The sequence below is a fragment of the Podarcis melisellensis genome (genome assembly GCF_964234715.1).
Source record: "Podarcis melisellensis genome assembly, chromosome: 6".
Lineage (NCBI taxonomy): Eukaryota > Metazoa > Chordata > Lepidosauria > Squamata > Lacertidae > Podarcis > Podarcis melisellensis.
Window position 1 is genome coordinate 7,830,147 of NC_138538.1, and position 18,190 is coordinate 7,848,336.

Genomic DNA, 18,190 nt, shown 5'->3' on the forward strand with positions numbered 1-18,190 from the left:
GAAGGACTCTCGCTCTGTGCTGATCAGCATAAGGCCCCACTGGGGTGTAAGGCAAGGTGGGAAGAGGTTCAGGCAGGATGCAAGGCAAGGCGAGGCAGGGGAAGAGACAGGAATTCAAGGCAAAGGGAGGGATCATGATGTATTCTGGGGAACACAGAGCTCTGGGGTTGCTTGTAAGAGCATAAGAATAGCCAGCCACATCAGGCCAATGGCCCATCAAGTCCAGCATCCTGTTCTCGCACTGGCTAACCAAATGCTGTGGTAAACCCGCAAGCAGGGTTCGAACACAGAGGCCGATCTATTATGAAACTAATGAAACTTAATTGTCAGAGCCCCTAATCCTGTAGGGGCCCCAGAAGTGGATTTAGTCCAAATAATAATAATAATAATAATAATAATAATAATAATAATAATAATAATTTATTATTTATACCCTGCCCATCAGGCTGGGCTTCCCCAGCCACTCTGGGCGGCTTCCAAAAAAAATATTAAAATACTGTGATACATCAAACATTAAAAGCTTCCCTAAAGAGGCCTGCCTTCAGATGTCTTCTAAAAGTCTGGTAGTTGTTCTCTTTGACATCTGGTGGGAGGGCGTTCCACAGGGAGGGCGCCACTACCGAGAAGGCCCTCTGCTTAAGTTATATTTGGAATTCATTTTTGTAAATACCATACAGTGGTACCTCGGGTTACAGATGCTTCAGGTTACAGACGCTTCAGGTTACAGACTCTGCTAACCCAGAAATAGTACCTCAGGTTAAGAACTTTGCTTTAGGATGAGAACAGAAATTGCGTGGTGCGGCGCAGTGGCAGTGGGAGGCCCCATTAGCTAAAGTGGTACCTCAGGTTAAGAACAGTTTCAGGTTAAGAACGGACCTCCAGAACGAATTAAGTCCTTAACCCGAGGTACCACTGTATAAGGTTAAGGTCTGGTTGACTTCAATAACCCCCCCTTTTTTTGTAATGTACACAATATCTTTGGTTGTTGTTGTTGTTCTGTTTTGTTCTCTGCATGGGTACTATTTCTGGCTTCTTTTTGTGTATGTGTCTTATTTTACTCTGTGCGCCTGTAATTTTGTACTTTTCATTTTTCATTAAAGAATATACCTTGGTTCTCGATTGCCTTGTGACTCGAACGTTTTGACTCCCGAACGCCACAAACCTGGAAGTAAGTGTTCTGGTTTGTGAATGTTTTTGGAAGCCGAATGTACGATGTGGCTGACACGGATTCTGATTGAATGCAGGAAACTCCTGCAGCCAGTCGGAAGCAGTGCCTTGGTTTTTGAACATTTTCGGAAGTTGAACGGACTTCCAGAATGGATTCCGTTTGAGAACCAAGGTATGGCTGTACATATATATATATATGGTCTAGTAGATCCAATTTAAGTTGCACAACTGAAAAATTGTAAGGTATAGGGAAATTTTTATTCACACCAGTGACTTTGACTTGCGAGATAATCCAGTACAACAATTTTAATCAAAATCTGAGATGTAGTCATTCATTTTTATATTATTATGTGGCGATCTGTCGTGGAACAACCCCATTGAAGAAGATAAAAGTGGTTACCCAGACCTTGTTGCTGTTTGTGAAGGGGCCCCAAAGACAGTTCAAGCTTCAGAGCCTCCAAAAGGGAGGTCCGCCACTGTTCGAGCACAAGAGAACTCTCCCTTCTCTTGGTTTCCAGCAGCCTTGCTGCTCCAGCAAATAAGAAGCTGAAACGGAGCTATAGAGTAGAAGCAGCCTAACTAGAGCATCACCTGTGCTGAGTGCTTTCCAGCAATAAGGAAGTAATCCCTATTCTGCTCCAGAAGTGAATGAATCCAAACTGCCTTGTTTTGCATCCCAGGCGTTGTCCTTGAACCTTCAAAAATGCAATTCCACTACTACATTTTCCCAGGTAAAAAAAAAAAAGGGTGTGTGAAGCAGCCGGGAGTCAGCGTGATGGAGGGTAGCCCCTCATTGAGAGGTCCCGGGTGCCCAGCTGCAACACCACCCACCAGGGAAGGTGAGCAAACCTCCCTTTCTCCAACACCTGAATACTCACAGCACCATGCAACTGTCCCTCTTTATCGCACTCCTTTCCCTCTAAAACAAAACAGCACAAAAGTGTGATGGAAAAGGCCAATTTGAATTTCCAAACTGCGTTTTGTTTTTGTTTTTAAAAACCCTCAGCATGCTAGACGTCTTTCAACCAAAGAGTGCTATATTCAGACTCTGCCAAAGAGGCAAGCTTTCAGGCTGATCTGAATCACAAGGTCTTTCTTTTGTAAAATGCAAAATAACAAAAGCTGCCAGGGTTTTTTGTTTTTTTGTTTAAATAATGAATAATATTATCAGTAAAGTATTTTTTAAAAGCCATTTAAAACATTCCAAAAAAAATTAAATCCACAATGAACTAAAACCAGAATTGTACTCAACTAGGTGGAGTCATATTCTCACTCACTATAAATCAGTTTCCCATGTTGCTAGAATGTTGCACTTCCAAGACCGCCCCTCTCATTCTTCCCAAAACTTTCCAATTGACTGATTTTTTTTTTCCTGTTTCAAAAACAAACCACAAAGTCATCAAGCTGCTGCTCTGGTGAGATTATATTTCTGGAACTAAATGACAAACGTATTAGCTGGTCCCCTGGCAGTCTTGGTTTGCTGGATTGAGTTAAGGCTGTTTGTCGGTTTCTAAGAGACTGATACGTGTCTGGAAAAAGCAAGATTATAATTTGTGGAACCCTTGAAAGGTGGAGGAATGATTCCCAAAGGCAACTGTACCTTTGCTCCCCACTAGCTAACTCTGAACTCACACACTGATTAAAAAGCAGATCTGAAGTGGCGATGGAGTTTGTGATTGAATACCAATACCCTCCAGTGAGCCACGACTCTGAAGCTGATTGGAGGGGATTAATTTGCTTTACACTGAGTTCCTCACAATTTGTCTTCTCCTTTGCACTGGAAGATTTGTTGTTGTTTAGTCATTTAGTCGTGTCCGACTCTTTGTGACCCCCTGGACCAGAGCACGCCCAGGCACTCCTGTCTTCCATTGCCTCCTGCAGTTTGGTCAAACTCATGCTGGTAGCTTCAAGAACACTGTCCAACCATCTCGTCCTCTGTCATCCCCTTCTCCTTGTGTCCTCCATATTTCCCAACATCAGGGTCTTTTCCAGGGAGACTTCTCTTCTCATGAGGTGGCCAAAGGATTGGAGCCTCAGCTTCAGGATCTGTCCTTCCAGTGAGCACTCAGGGCTGATTTCCTTCAGAATGGATAGGTTTGATCTTCTTGCAGTCCATGGGACTCTCAAGAGTCTCCTCCAGCACCATAACTCAAAAACATCAATGATGCTTTTGAATTATGGTCAAAGCCATTTTCAAGAGAGCATATTATTAAAAAAAAATCCCTCTTTCTGCATTGGGTGGGTTGTACAGAGCCTTCCCCTTTTCATGGCAAAGTATTTAGCGTTCTCCATTTCACTTGCACATCCAGGCCCAGAACACTGCCACCATTGACCAACACACAAAGAAAAGATATCAGAAATGGATGATAGATTGGCTGAGACAGGAAAAGGCAGAGGTTTTTCCCTGACTACAATTCAGATGGAATCAGAATGACTGGTGCTGTGTGTGCATCTGTTATCGCAATACTGCTTGCGTGTAGCCAGATGGGTGGGATATTATTATTATTATTCATTGATTTATCTTTAAAGCATCAAAAAACCACTTCAGACAAATTTGTTCTGGAAGGATGCAGTTAATCACCAAAGCCCCTTAGTTGGGACTCTGGCTAACAAAACATTCATTCTTATAACAAAATGTTGGCATTTGTGTGTGTGTGTTTCTACACCTATAATTTCCAGTCATGCTTTTGTCACTGTTGGAAAACAACTTTTTGTCATTGAAGGTGAGAGGCATAGTGAAGAAAAGTCCTTGAAAAGATTACATTCCTCTGCATCATTTCATTTTGCTTCTCAAAGGAATTGTGTTGTTTCCTCCCTACTATGAATAACATTTCCCTGTTGCCTGAGTCATCCTGAAATTCACACATTCTGGGGGTGATTCATCGTGTGTTCAGTCGCAGCAAGGCAAAGAGGAATCGGAGCCTCACTGGGTGCAAAATCTGGAACCAGTTCAAGACAGCCAGTGCAGTAAGGTGCAGGGGTGCCGATTAGCCCCCCCACCACATTGAGGGGTCCCAGTGTCACATGACCTATTCTGCCCCCGTTGGAGGGGCAGCTCTTGCCCATTGGTGACAGGGAACCCCTTGCCTCTACCTGGTAGACCAGTGCTCGGCTGGGGGGTGGGGGACGGCGGACCCCTCAATATTGGGAGGCTCAGCCCCCTGCCCAGAAATATTCAGAGGGGGCTGAAACCCATTCTGCTCCCTCTACTTGGCACCCCTGGTGAGGTGTTTAGAGTGTTGGCTTAGGGCCTGGCAGACGCGGATTCGAATCCCCAATTGGCCATGAAGCTCCCTGGCAGAACCAGGAACACCCCCAAACTGTGGGAATGTTCAGGGACGCAGGAGAGGATATATTGTCTGATTATAGCCTTTCCAACTTGTGTTAACAAGTTCACAATTTAGCAGAGTAACATTCCCCTTTTAAAACTCAGCGGATGTGTTTGCTCAGGCTCGCTAAAGCCTCTATAATAACTGTTCTGGTATTTCCCCCTTATTCCCTCATAAAAGATAAGACACGACACAGTCTTCTATAAAAGTATAAAAAGAGTTTACTCACATTCTGTTCCCAATCGGATCTCAGAAGGCAGACTTAGCTTAGAAAAGTAACAAACACCTGGAAACTGTCTTACAAGGAGACAGTCCCTTTGTCCTCTCTTGGGCAAGAGAGCATCTTTGGCTAAGCAGATGTTGCTTTTTCGATGCATGTTGTCGAAGAGAGAGAGAGATGGCTGTCCTGCCCTGTGCTTTTTTCCTTACCTGCACAGGTGAGGCCACGCCCACCTCTAGTCACATGCAGAGGAAGTCTGTCCCAGCCCAGAAGGAAACAGGAAGTTTACCTGCTGGCTGGACAAACATTCCTCCCCATGTGTAAACATGTTGAATGTTGTACTTGACTGCTCTTGTGTTTCACATTCCACACAAACTATGCACCTCAAAAAGAGTTCAGCCCATGAACCACTTACTCACAAAACCTCTGTCTTGCCAGGAATAATAAAGATGATCCTGCTGCATTTAGTTTTCTCAAACTTTGCAAAGGCTTGGATAAAACCTAAGCTCCCCCAGCCTCCATCCCCAGAATATTCTCAGATAGCCTGGAAAAATTGAGTGCTCTCTGAGGTAAACTCATTTAGTTTCTCCACAAAATATCTGGCGCCGCTTGAATTCTAACACCTGACATAGTTTCCTGAACGGACTGGCAGGTCTGTCAAATTCAGTTTCTCATCCCCCCCCCCCCGTCTTCAGTTCATTCCGTGTTTATTTGCTTTTTCTTTTTGTAGAGTTGCCATATGTCCTCCTTTTCCAGGACACGCCCTCTTTTTCATGGGTATGTAAGATGAGTCGTCATAGCGATCCAGAGTTAAAAGTAGAAGTCTTTTTTGCTCTTCAAAATAAGGCAACCTTAAATCCTTGTGAACATTCACCAGCATTTTGAAAAGCACATTTTTTTTAAAAAAAATGTAGATTTTTGTACACAGTTGTGGCTATGCACATTTTTTGAAAGCAATGTTTCCTAATATTTCATTTTTGTATGTTATGTTCATAAACACATGCAGTGATATGCCCACTTTCCATCATTTTTGGAACACTTAAAAAACTGCATTGCAAAATTCAAATAAGTATACATTTTAAAGCTGCTTCTTCTTATTCTTCCTTTGCCTTTCATCTACAGATCTCAGGGCTGTTTGCAAGATAAAAATACAAAGTAAAAGCACAAATAAATAGTTAGAACAAAAACAAAACAATAACTGCCCTTCCACAAACAATATAATGTTTCAGAAGTTTGAATTAGGTAGATAAAGATACAAACTGGACTGAATTTCTATCCCACACGAAACCACACACTGGGTCCAGCTGGCCAGGTGGGTATTTGTTGATTCCTGTTTAAGGGAAGCTGACTTTTTGTGAAGCGTGAGTTTCCAGGACAGACAAGCCCAAATCTCCTGTTCTATTATTCTGTTGTCATTCTCTGTGTTTGTTCCACCATCGTGCTGATTTAACGTGGTGAATTTCTAATGTTGCTTCCAGATCTGGTGCACACAGCGTTTCTGGCGGTTTCCCGTGAAAGCATGTGTTCACTGATGGTAACACAGCACAAAAAAAGGAACATTAATAAGGATTCATGTACGCAATCATATTCTGTTTTGTGCTGTGTTCCAGCAAAAGGCATGCAAAAACAAAACACGAAGCAAGTGGAATTGGAAGCTGTGAGAAGCAACTAAATATGCACAATGGTCCATATAAAATTTCTGATTTTTATTTATTATTTATCTGCAAGAAAGAGTAGCCGAGCGGTGATGCTCTGCAAATAAAGCACAGCACAATCCTACAAGTGCCCTGTTCCAAAATTCCATTGAGTTCTGTGGGGCATAGGATTGCAGGCAGAGAGCCTCAAAATCTGGGAAGAAGTTGTTCAGGGAACAATTTCATAAACATTCTACCTCTCTTTTAAATCAGAAGCTGTGAAGGCAGTGAAGGTCCTGTGTGAGGCAGTTGGAGGATGGATGGTGGCTAACAGATTGAGGTTGAATCCTGACAAGACAGAAGTACTGTATTGGGGGGACAGGGTGCGGGCGGGTGTGGGGGACTCCCTGGTCCTGAGTGGGGTAACTGTGCCCCTGAAGGACCAGGTGCGCAGCCTGGGAGTCATTTTGGACTCACAGCTGTCCATGGAGGCGCAGGTTAATTCTGTGTCCAGGGCGGCTGTTTATCAGCTCCATCTGGTACGCAGGCTGAGACCCTCCCTGCACATGGACTGTCTCGCCAGAGTAGTGCATGCTCTTGTTATCTCCCGCTTGGACTACTGCAACATGCTCTATGTGGGGCTATCTTTGAAGGTGACCTGGAAACTGCAATTAATCCAGAATGCGGCAGCTAGACTGGTGACTGGGAGTGGCCTAGTGTTTAGGTCCTAGTGCTCCCATTGTGGGGAGCAAATGGATACACATAGCAGAGGTGGATTTAGGGCAGATTTAGGCCAGTTCCCCTGCACTGGGTGCTGAGCCAAGAGGGCATTGTTGCAGCTATGATGTAGTGCACACACAGAATGGAAGATGAGAGTCATGGGGCAAATTGTGACATTGCACAGGTCATGGTTGAAATTTGAAGGACCAACGTCTACCACTGTGCACACACAGGCATGAATTCAGGAAAGGAAGAGCGGGAGGGGGGGAGAGTGTAAATCATTTTAGGCCCTGAAAGGCATAACATTTGCCACATTTCTATATATGCAAGATAAATTTAGAGCGACTCAGTAACCAACTAGTGGTGATAAATTAGCACAGCATAACTTACCCGGCAGTCTCCACTGTTTCTTTAAATTCTTGGCTGCGGTGATTTAATCTTGGCAGAGCATGACTTCCTGGTTTGACGTCATTTGCTATGAACAATGCAGAAATTATAGCAGGCAGCTGTGTTGAACTCCACATCCCTGCCTCAGCTATTCTCTTCTAATGAATATGCAAATATGAGGACAGCCATCTTGTATTGGATTGTTGGCTCTGCGTTGGTCGTCTCCTGCTGGGCATGTTAAAAAACAAGACTGTTTTCTACAGAGGCTCTTTTCTACATAAGCATCGCCATCTTGGTGCTTGCTGTGCATTGCTGTAGAAGAATCCAAGATGGCAGCCCTAGTGTGGTGTAGTGGTTAGAACAGTGGACTCATAATCTGGTGAACTGGGTTCGATTCCCCGCTCCTCCACATGCAGCTGCTGGGTGACCTTGGGCCAGTCACACTTCTCTGAAGTCTCTCAGCCCCACTCACCTCACAGAGTGTTTGTTGTGGGGGAGGAAGGGAAAGGAGAATGTTAGCCGCTTTGAGACTCCTTGGGGTAGTGATAAAGCGGGATATCAAATCCCAACTCCTCCTCCTCCAATGTCTAGGCAACACAATGACCATGTACATATGCAATAGACAATCTTTATAGAATTCCTTCAAACCATAACAAGTACAAAATGAAATCTTTAGTCTGAAAGTCTCTGAAAATCTTTAAATGAAACGAGGTACCAGACTTTGTACGATGAAAGACAAGCTGTATTTTGTCTGTAACTTTGTACTGCTCCTTTAATCCCAATCTCCTTGTTTTTGTATTGTTACTTTGCACTGTACCTTTAAACTCAACCTCCTTGTTATTAGCACCACCTGGAGTTGGCTTTATATGTTTTTCAAAAAACATTGTTAGTAGCAGTGACTACATTATTACATAACCACTGTTCCACAGCATTTGATATTTTCATTTACATACATTCATTCAAAATAAGATGGGGTATGTATTCTTCTTCATTACTGTTTATATTATAGTTTATAATTTTTGTAAATTATATGTCATGCAGGTCATTGTCTGTAAAATTTTATTTTCAGTTTATGAAGCAATTCTATATCCTCCCACCATGCTGACGAAGAATTCTACGAAACAGTAGTCTATATCCGGAATCACTGTTCAGTGTTGGACATCATATTTGCTGAATACACAAAGCTTCACAGCTTGTCTTTCATCGTACAAAGTCCTGTACCTCGCTTCATTTAAAGATTTTCAGAGACTTTGAGACTAAAGATTTCATTTTGTACTTGTTATGGTTTGAAGGAATTCTATAAAGATTGTCTATTGCGCATGTACATGGTCATCGTGTTGCCTAGACATTGCTGACGTTCTCTTTGCAACACAGGGGTTCGTTTGGTTAATCATAGGAATTTCGGCAGCTGAGTCAATATGGTCAACACAGACTCATACGGCCCAAGTGTCCCATTTTTATCAGGACATCACAAATGTAAAGAAGACCCCCTGGCTTCTGATTGAATTCCAGAATGTCCCGGGATCCATGCATCCCCTCTTGGGCAGCTGCTACTGAGGAGCACGGCTTTCTCTCTTCCCAGTATCTTAATAATTTTAGCAGTGGCTGTTGGGAGAAGCCTCACTCTCCTCTAATCAGAGTAGACATCGGAGAGCAGAAGAAACACTGATGTGATGGGCTGGTAGCAGAGCAATGGTGGTGAAGTACAGAGACAAGGAAACTAGAAGCCAGGCCCGCTCTGTGTTGGCCAAGGAGCAGAAGAAGGCCTGCTCACATGGTGTGCGCCAAGGGAGAAGGTCTGACTGCACTGGCTGAGAAGGGCTGGTCGAGCTGCTCCAGAGGGGGAGGATGTGCTGGCAGCTAAAGAGCAAGGTGGTCCCATCACCTCCTGGAAAATAGAAGGGGAAGAAATGGAGGCAGTGAGAGATTTTACTTTCTTGGGCTCCATGATCACTGCAGATGGTGACAGCAGCCACGAAATTAAAAGATGCCTGCTTCTTGGGAGAAAAGCAATGACAAACCTGGACAGCATCGTAAAAAGCAGAGACATCACCTTGCCAACAAAGGTCCATATAGTTAAAGCTATGGTTTTCCCAGTAGTGATGTATGGAAATGAGAGCTGGACCATAAAGAAGGCTGAGTGCACATGGTGGCGGGCAATGCCCTGAATTGTGATTATAATAATTTGGAGGGTATGCTAACTGGCAGTTGTTCTCCAGAGATTCAGGCAAGGGACCTGGAGATGCTGGAAACTGAGTGTTGGACCTTGTGTGTGAAAAGCAGGTGCTCTATACCCCTTCCATTTTGTTCACTCCATCTCTCAACCGCCACTTTGTTTTTCGTTCTGGAAATTCAGGCATCTTGCAAGACATGGACCACTGTGTAATTTAATAGCCTCCTGCAATCCAGTCAGACCTCACTGGTGTGCAAAGATATCAGACTGGGTTTCTTGCCTAGACAAGAACTCAATTTATGTTCCAAGAGAATAACAGAGAGATAGAATAGGTTGATGCTTAACAGACCACAAAGTGCAAAGGCAAAGCTTTGCTACACAACCTGATTTAGCGCTATGATGCAGCCTGAGATTACATGAAGCAATAGGGAAATGATCTTCTGATCATGTATAAAGTGCTCCCCACTCCCCACTGAGAGACCAGAAGCTATTCCGCGATACAGACTGCATAAATGAGCAAGCTTCTGCCACAGATAAGAGGGTCTGCTCTTGGGAGAGGCCTGATGCCTAACTTAGCATTGTTAGAACGGTGGTGTTAAATCACTGTCAATTACTGCTGTTGTCACAGGTCACTAAGTTTAACTTCAGCTGTACGTAGAATTGCCACTGTGCATGAAACGTATGTTTCCCTCCCAATTTCATTGCCATTTGATCCCAAGGTTTATAATCCACCACCTCCCAAATATATATGCCCCCCAGCTGAGGATACTTTGAGCCTCTAAGGAACTTGATTCTATCCAGTTTATAAAGGTTATGCCACTATCAATCTGTTATGATATCCATTGCTGCTTTCACAGAAAAAGATGAAGACCTCTCTGGAAATTGCTATCTGATATCAACTGCCTAATATCTGACACTGGATCCAAATATCACTAAGAGCCAAAGAGTAGTATCAAACGTTTTGTGAATAATCAATGGTAATGGTGCTGAATTTTGCATTTCCCAGCTCAGAGATGTGAATCTCAGTGGTTTGCAATGTTGACTTCAAAGGAAAATCTGAGCTACAGTAGAACTTCTCCATCTCAACCTGCCCGCAATTTTGGTCGAGGACTGAAATGAAATATTTGACATCAGAATCTATTGAGCAGGGACAGCCAACATGTTGGCCTTGAGAGGTTTTATATGATGATGGTTGTTTATTAAATAATTTGCCACTTAATTCCAAATTAAGTTTTGAAGCAGTTTTTTAAAAGAATAAAACAAAGATTAAAATACAAATATCCATTAATTAAAACATGCAGTAAAGCAATCCTATTAGAATAACACCAATTAAGGCAGCAGATTGAGAAGAGAGATCAAGGGAATGAGGGTGTAAACTGATGAGCTCTCAAAAGCTGGCAGAATGCTTTGATCTTAACAGCAATTTTTCTAAGGTGGGGTTCATGCATTTGGAACATAGGAACCCTTACCTTCAAGGTGATCAGCCAGCGTAAGTGTTTGAAATATTTGAGATCTGCATGCTTACGCAGTCAACTATTCTTCTCATAAGATAGTACAGGCATAGGCAAACTCCAGCCCTCCAGATGTTTGGGACAACAATTCCCATCATCCCTAGCTAACAGGACCAGTGGTAAGAGATGATGGGAATTGTAGTCCCAAAACATCTGGAGGGCTGGAGTGTGCCTATGCCTGAGATAGTACATCTAACATTCTAACCCTTGATTTTATGTTTGAGTGTGCGGCCATTCAGAAACACACAAAGAAATAAGTCCTCCATCCAGCAGAGGGTGCTGTGGAAAAAATGGAGCCGCAAGTCTTGTCATCGCTGGCCTTTGCTGACTGGGGATGATGGGAATTGGAGTCAAGCAGTACCTAGAGGGCACTAGGTTGACTACACTACCATAGAGGGGAACTGGGGAGAGCAATCTCATTCCATTTCTAGCAGTTCCTGAAGCTACCCTAGGTGCAGAATACAACATGGAAAATTGTGCATACCTATCTACTTACCACTAGGATTTCGAGTCATAGCAAAATTGCTTCTCTCCCAACCCCCATATTTTTTCCCAGTTTCAAGGGATAAGGGATAATGCAGCTGGGAAAAGAGGAGACTAAGAGGAAATATGATAGCCATCTTCAAAGATCTCAATGGCTGTCACATGGAAGATGGAGCAAGCTTGTTTTCTCCTTCCCTGGAGGGTCGGATTCGAACCAATGGCTTCAAGTTACAAGAGAGGAGATTCTAACTAAACATCAGGTAGATCTGTTTGGCAGTGGAACGGACTTCCTTGGGAGGTTATGGACTCTCCTTCCTTGGAGGTTTTTAAGCAGAGGTTGGATAGCTGTCTGTTATGGATGCTTTAGTTGAGATGTTGGGAAACTGTGTACGTGCAGCTACTCACACAGAGTCAATTAAGGTTTGGCAGACAGCCAGAAGGCAATCTGAAGGAGTAAGTCTGCCTGGAGATAACAGAGACATGGAGACCGCTCCCTGATTGGTCAAGCTCTCTCAAGGGAGTGATAATTAATGGTCTATTAACTGGAATGCGTTAGTTCAGAGTTCGTGGTTCAGAGTTCTGTGTCAGTGTAGGAGTTGTGAGTCGTGTCAGAGAGAGCTAGCAAAAGATCCGTGTTCTGTTCCTGTAAATAGTCCACTGTATATAATAAACACCTAACTACAAGTTCCTGGTTCCTGCTTCATCTATCCTGTCTGCAGCCAATTTGCCAATTGCTTTCGTGAACTCTGCGTTTACTCTGCTAGGTCTGGCTAAGGTCCTGCAACTAGTCAGAAAGTTGCGAAACACCAAATAGGTTTTGCCAACTCTGGACCCAACTCTGAGTCTATTATTCTGTGATTCTATCCTCTCCTGATTTAAGTGCAATAAGCCCTTTTTGCTGAAAACTCTTCCAGCTGTTGCAGCTTTGATCACTCCCACCAGCCTGACACCACGGTATATGCCATCCTGTCAAATACTGGTAGATGAACCTCAACCTGGTGCAACAGCCCTCGGAAGGTAAACAGCCTTATTTACTAATGATCCCCTTGCCATTTACATGCCTGTAGGTCTGTTTACTATTTTAGCTGCAGCTGTCAGTCTCAAAACAAAGAAATAAACCCGATAGAGCTTTCAATTTTTCAGAGGCGCATATTACAAATTCAAAATGATACTCATGGATTAATTGAGCCTAGAACCGACTACACCATTCCAGGTGAACTCGGGACACAGCTCATAGTTAAACTATACAATTGTCTCCCACAAGAAGCAGCGATAATCACCAACTTGTTTGGTCTTAAAAGAGAAATTCGTGGAGGGTAAGGCTATTGGTGGCTGATAGTCATGATGACAAGTTCTGCTACCACTGTAAGAGTCAACCCTCTCTCCACTGCAAACTAGCCAGATTGTTCTGTCCTGCCTTCTCTTACTGATGTCCTTGTGTTTAATAATTGGTGAAGGTTTCTTTCTTCTTTTAAACTTAGACAAGCATATGAAGAAGAAAGGCACATCCCCGTTTGTGGCACAGTCCAAGGAGGAAATAAATAATAATAATAAAAATAATTTTATTATTTATACCCCACCCATCAGGCTAGGTTTTCCTGGCTGCTTTGGGTGGCTTCCAGCACAAATAAAAACATCATAAACCATCAAACATTAAAAACCTCCCGCTACAGGGCTGCCTTCAGACGTCTTCTAAAAGTCAAATAGTTGTTTATCTCTTGGACATCTGATGGGAGAACATTCCACAGGGAGGGCACCACTGCCTAGAAGGCCTTTGGAGCTGGACCTCAGTAGGGGACGATGGGGTTGGAGACACTCCTTCAGGATACAGCTGAAAGTGCACATCAGGTTTCTTCACCAAAGACCTTGGAACGGCCAATGCAATTCTATCTGCAGACAGTGCTTTAGTGACTTCAGAATGCCAAAGAAGATGTCATCAGGGTTGGCTTGAGCTGTTGGAGAAATGTATTTGCAGTATATTTTATTCATATGCTGCCACATTGTAGACATCGGCAGAAATGATGCCATGGGATCTGCCAGAGGGTTCAGCTTAGGTATAGTTCCTTTAATGGAAACACCTCCAGGTTCCCAGCCCTGGGGGGCATCTAGAATCCTGAGGTCATTATGGTAGTCAAGCCTTACAAGCGAGCCCAGCAATGGCCAGGGATGATGGGCATTGGAGTCCATCAGCAACGCATGACATTGCCTGTCCCTGGTCTAGTTCCTTGGTCTTCAGTAGGTGGCTTGCAACTCCCTGCTGGGTCACAGTCTGATCCAAGGTTCCATGCCATTGGTTGCATCCAAAGAAATTATTCCACTAGTGGGAAACTCCCATTGTTCAGCTGAAAGTCCTTGCATTGGGAAATCCAAGGCTGGCTTTTCCATGAGGTGAGGTGTAGCAATTTACTTTGGGCCATTTGGGCAAGATCTTGCTGGAAATTGGCACCAAAGCTGGCACTCCTTCTCCATCACTGGCAGAGGTAGCAGGGCAGATATGGTGCCCGTGGAGGTGCCACTGGGTGGACTAGCCCAGCATGAAAGGCAATTCACTAACATCTTTTTGGCACGTTGCCTCATTTCCCGGGCATTTTATGGACTATAATAACGTTTGTTATTTGTCACCGACAATTTGTTGCCATCAAAGCTCTCACTGCTGCTTTATTGTGACTGTGGATTTTTTTTTTAAAGGGGATCTTTTATGATATATTTTATGATAATATATTTTCTTATTTATGCTTATGCTCATGAAATCATTGTAAGTTGTTTCGAGACTACTTGCAGCTAATAAGTTCAATTAATATTAATGTTGAGAATGATAAATAAATTTGAGTGCTGCATGGGGCGCCAGCTAGTCCATTTGGAAAGGAAAAAGCTGTATCTGGAGAAGAGATGGAACTAGAGAGGGGTCAAGAGGAGAAGGAGGTGGTGCTTAACCCTTTCCCCAACGAACTGCTATTTCTCCATGTCAAACTGTCTTCCAAGTGGCTTTGACTCTTGTGCAGGGCCGGGTTTAGGTTTGATGAGGCCCTAAGCTACTGAAGGCAATGGGGCCCTTTATATGTCCAGCTGTCCTTTGTCAACAACAAATTGTCACTGTTTTTTGTGTTGAATATATGCTATATGGTAATTTATGGACCTACTAGGTATCTAAAGCCATTTGCACATGACAAAATATATATTTTATCAAAGTAATTGTTGAACTGAAATACAATTAAGAAGAAGTATATTAATAGTGAAATAATTACCAGTGATATTTTAGGGAACAGGCTAACAGGCGGGGCCCATTACTTACATCATAGGAGCCTACACAACACAAAACACTGTTGCTGTATGTAGAATTTATTTTATTTGTTTTTTATCTTATATTTTGGAAGTGTACATCCAGTTGTTTTCCTTTAAATTTTTGGGAGGCCCCCAAGAGTGTGGGGCCCTAAGCTATAGCTTGTTTAGCTTATACGTAAATCTGGCACTGCCCCCCCCCCGCCAAAAAAGATTACATAAAGGTGTCTTTAAATATATATGCTGCCCTGATCCACAATGGTTTCATGCATGGAGCAGCATTTTGCAAATTTACCTCATTTACAACCCTGCCAAGAGCCCCTTTTTGGAAACCAACAGCAGTTGCGTATGAATGAATGTGCTTTGAATGGAGATGTCCACTGCAGAAGGGTCTTTTCTTGCACAAGGATCGGCCAGAGCCCATGTTGCAGCATGTCAGAGTGCCATCATGGTCAGGGGAACATGTGAGAGTAGAGAAGCAGGAGGGGAGAGGCACTTGACCCTTTCCCCACCGGTCATTTCATTACTTCAAACTGTCCTCTCCAAAAAACATGCCATTTTCTCAGTCAGGATTTTAGATGCCTGTTTCTCCTCAGTGAAAACCACACAAGAGCAGTGCTGGATTTACATATAAGCTAAACAAGCTATAGCTTAGGGCCCCACTCTCTTGGGGGCCCCCCAAAAAAAATTAAAGGAAAAAAACTGGATGTACATTTCCAAAATATAAGATAAAAAAATTAAAAATAAAACCTACATACAGCAAGGCTGTATGTAGGCTCCTATTTGTTATATGCAATTGGCTTTAGATACCTATTAGGTCCATAAACTAATAGGAATGGGGCAAAATTAATTGTGGAAAAATTAGAAACTGGGAGAAACCAAAATGGACATGTTCATCTTATGCCAAGCATCAATTTGACTTTTAACAAAAGAAGCTGTCCAGTTTGCTTCCGTCTACAGGAAAGCCGAACGAGACCCCGAGGAACTCACCCCCCTTTCTGTTCTCCCTCCCCTCCCTTAAAGATGTGATCCATTAAACCTCCAATAATAATAAAAGAAGGAGTTAAGGAGGTCAGGGTTTGCCAAGGCCCTGATGAAACAAAGACTTTTCATCCATGAGCTGGGAATTGGATTAAGATGTCGGGCAGCAAATTCCATCCACTCATTCGGGTTAAAATGCCATTTTCGGAGCAAGTGGGTTGTGACAGCTGCAGAAGTGCATCACATCAACGATGTTTGTTAACAAAAGTGAGGGGTGCTGGTGGAGGGAGAGAGAGAGAGAATGAGAGAGAGAGAGAGAGAGAGAGAGAGAGAGAGAGAGAGAGAGAGAGAGAAGAGAAGAGAGGCAGCTGAACTGGAAATACTTTGTATGCGTTTATTAATTTTTGATTGCTTATGCCCAGAAAGGGAAAGTTAATAATGCATTACTGCCGACGGCGAGGCCCACTCCAGAGAGGAGGACATCGAAATGACTAAAGCAGTGAAGCGTGAAACGTGAACAACAAGGAGGAAGGACACCAGCCAGTAAGTTTCCATCACATGAGTTAAACTCAAACTGAAATGCCACGGCTAGTGACTTAGGAACAGAGCGAGGGCTGTTTACCTGACAAATCACTCCGTCAGATGTCAGTCTGAAGAATGTGCAAAACTCTTCCTGCAGCCGACTCTCTGGATGCTGTGGCTTCTGGTGCAAAAGAATGGCAGGCGGTTTAGAAAGGGCTTTGTTTCCAGATAGAGGCTCCAGACTGAAGCTTCTTAGGGTCCAAATATCTTGGAGACAAATACGGGGAGATTGTAGGCAAGAGGCCTGAGAGTGCAGATGGACAAGTATAGACTTAAACTCCAATGGCATTTCCAAGTGAGGAAGTGGGGAATGCAAAAATCAGTTCTAAGCTGATTAGATTATATGATTTATTTAAATCATTTATAAATGGCTTAATATTTTTTTAAAAAAACACTAAACAGTGTGCAACATAAAAAGACCAGTGAACTATCTATATCTATATCTATCTATCTATCTATCTATCTATCATCTATCTATCTATCTATCTATCTATCATCTATCTATCTATCTATCATCTATCTATCATCTATCTATCTATCTATCTATCTATCTATCTATCTATCTATCTATCTATCTATCTATCTATCATCTATCTATCTATATCTATCATCTATCTCTATCTATCTATCATCTATCTATCATCTATCTATCTATCTATCACCTATCTATCTATCTATTATCTATCATCTATCTATCATCTATCCCATAAAATCAGTAAAACAGTAATATCAAAGTATATAAAAACAAAAGCAGGAATTCAGAGAATTCATATAGACAAAAACAGGGTGTGATCTTAAGGGCCTTGGCAAAAAAAAGTCTTTTTGCAAGACATCAGTTTTGGGGGCACTGCCCTATGCCATTCTGTAGGGTACAGAACCAAGGATATTCCCCTAAGGGAATCTGAGGGATCTTACAGGTCTAGAGAGGGGCAGGTGGCTTTGTATTCCCTGTAACTATCTCCAGTACATGTGTGAGAGAGGTTGAATTCATTAGCCCCCAGCTCTGTTTTTCCAAAGACAACAGAGCCACCTCCTCCCTTTGAACACACTTAAAGCCCATAACATCTGGGTTCTCCATGATTCAGAGGTAACAGAAAGTTTTCATCTCTGAGCTGTGGAATGCACAAATGCTATCTCACACATAGGCTTCTTAACATGTACAATTTACACACACACACACACACACACACACACACACACACACACACACACACGACAAACACAAAGTCCCTTTCTGCTAGCCCTCTCCTCTTCCAGCTCAGTTGATTCATCCGACAAGCCATGCCAATGATGGCACGTATTCTTATCCTCCCCAGACAGACTGACAGCACCTCCGGTCAATCCTATTAGGCGAAGCAATCTGGAAGTATTTGAAAATGTTATTCTTCCAGGATGAAAAGAAAAAGAGGCAGATCAGGATACCTAATGCCAGCTAAAAGCTCCTCAGCTCCCATCCACTCCTAATTAAGCTTAGAGTGTAATCTCAGTGAACTGCAAACCTGTTCTGCTAACCTGAGAAAAGCCAAGACCTTTCTAAAAATTACAATTATTGTTATTTTTTTAAATCACCGAGCAGGCACCATATACCACGAAACATGCAAATTACCTTCAAATGTAATCTGAAGATGAAAGTGGGAGGTGGGAGGACAGGAACATTTCAAACAAGAATTAGATGGGAATTTACTACTGAATAGACAGCCAAAAATTGTTTCCTCCCATTGCCC

At 42.9% G+C, this 18,190-nt stretch overlaps 1 long non-coding RNA gene across 1 annotated transcript in view; it reads right to left on the minus strand.

Moving 5' to 3' along the window:
• Window positions 1–7,542: 7,542 nt before the first annotated feature.
• Window positions 7,543–18,190, minus strand: part of LOC309373287 — a 41,437-nt gene continuing 30,789 nt past the window's right edge. Inside the window, exon 3 of the long non-coding RNA XR_014169943.1 lies at window positions 7,543–7,682. This is a non-coding gene — a long non-coding RNA (uncharacterized lncRNA). The remainder of the gene's footprint in view (window positions 7,683–18,190) is intronic.